Source organism: Rhincodon typus, chromosome 8 (genome assembly GCF_021869965.1).
Source record: "Rhincodon typus isolate 14 chromosome 8, sRhiTyp1.1, whole genome shotgun sequence".
NCBI lineage: Eukaryota > Metazoa > Chordata > Chondrichthyes > Orectolobiformes > Rhincodontidae > Rhincodon > Rhincodon typus.
The window spans coordinates 92,857,631-92,858,377 of NC_063339.1; positions in this window are offsets into that span (position 1 = coordinate 92,857,631).

The following is a 747-nucleotide window of genomic DNA, read 5'->3' on the forward strand; positions in this document are numbered from 1 at the left end:
TCGACGACCATGAGATTAAGAGCTTTATGCTCTACCAACTGAGCTAGCCAGGCGTGACAAAAGTGCTACTTATTTTCCCATTTCACACTGTGCCCAATCCCCTGCAACCTCATCTCAATGTGCCAAAGATGATCCACCTCGAAAATCACAAGTTTCCAGTTCATTCCTCTCAATCACAAATAACATCATTTACATCTTCCACTTTTCAGCTGTTACTCCTTCAGACCATTATAATCCATTTTCATTGAACATTCAAAATTCATATTTTAATGTCGGTGCCCTCATCCTTTAGCTGCCCATATGACTGTCAGTCATTCTGAGAGACGGTGAATCTGCTTCAATAAACCCAGTCATTTCTGTTACAGACTGCATGAAATGCGTATCTGTCTGCCTAGTCTCACTCAATACTTTCAGCACTTTGTTTGTTCAGTACATCAGCAACTTCTGCAGCTTCGCATTTGGGGGCTGGATTTTCGGAGTTCAGTTAAAAAGATTCGAAGATCAAGAAGAATTTGCTGCAGCCCTTGTGAAATGTAAAATGATTTTCGCCCTTTATCACAGGAGAAGAACCGTTCATAAGGAACAGGTTTCCACTAGTTGTGTCAGTTGAGTTTTCCCAAGTGGAGCTAAGAGAAAATTCCACTCACCTGGAGATTGTTCAATGCTGCTCTGGGGTTCACTGAGCGGGATGAAATGTCCCTGTTTTTTCTTGAGCCTGTGCTCGGTGGATGGGGAAGATTGGCCCTG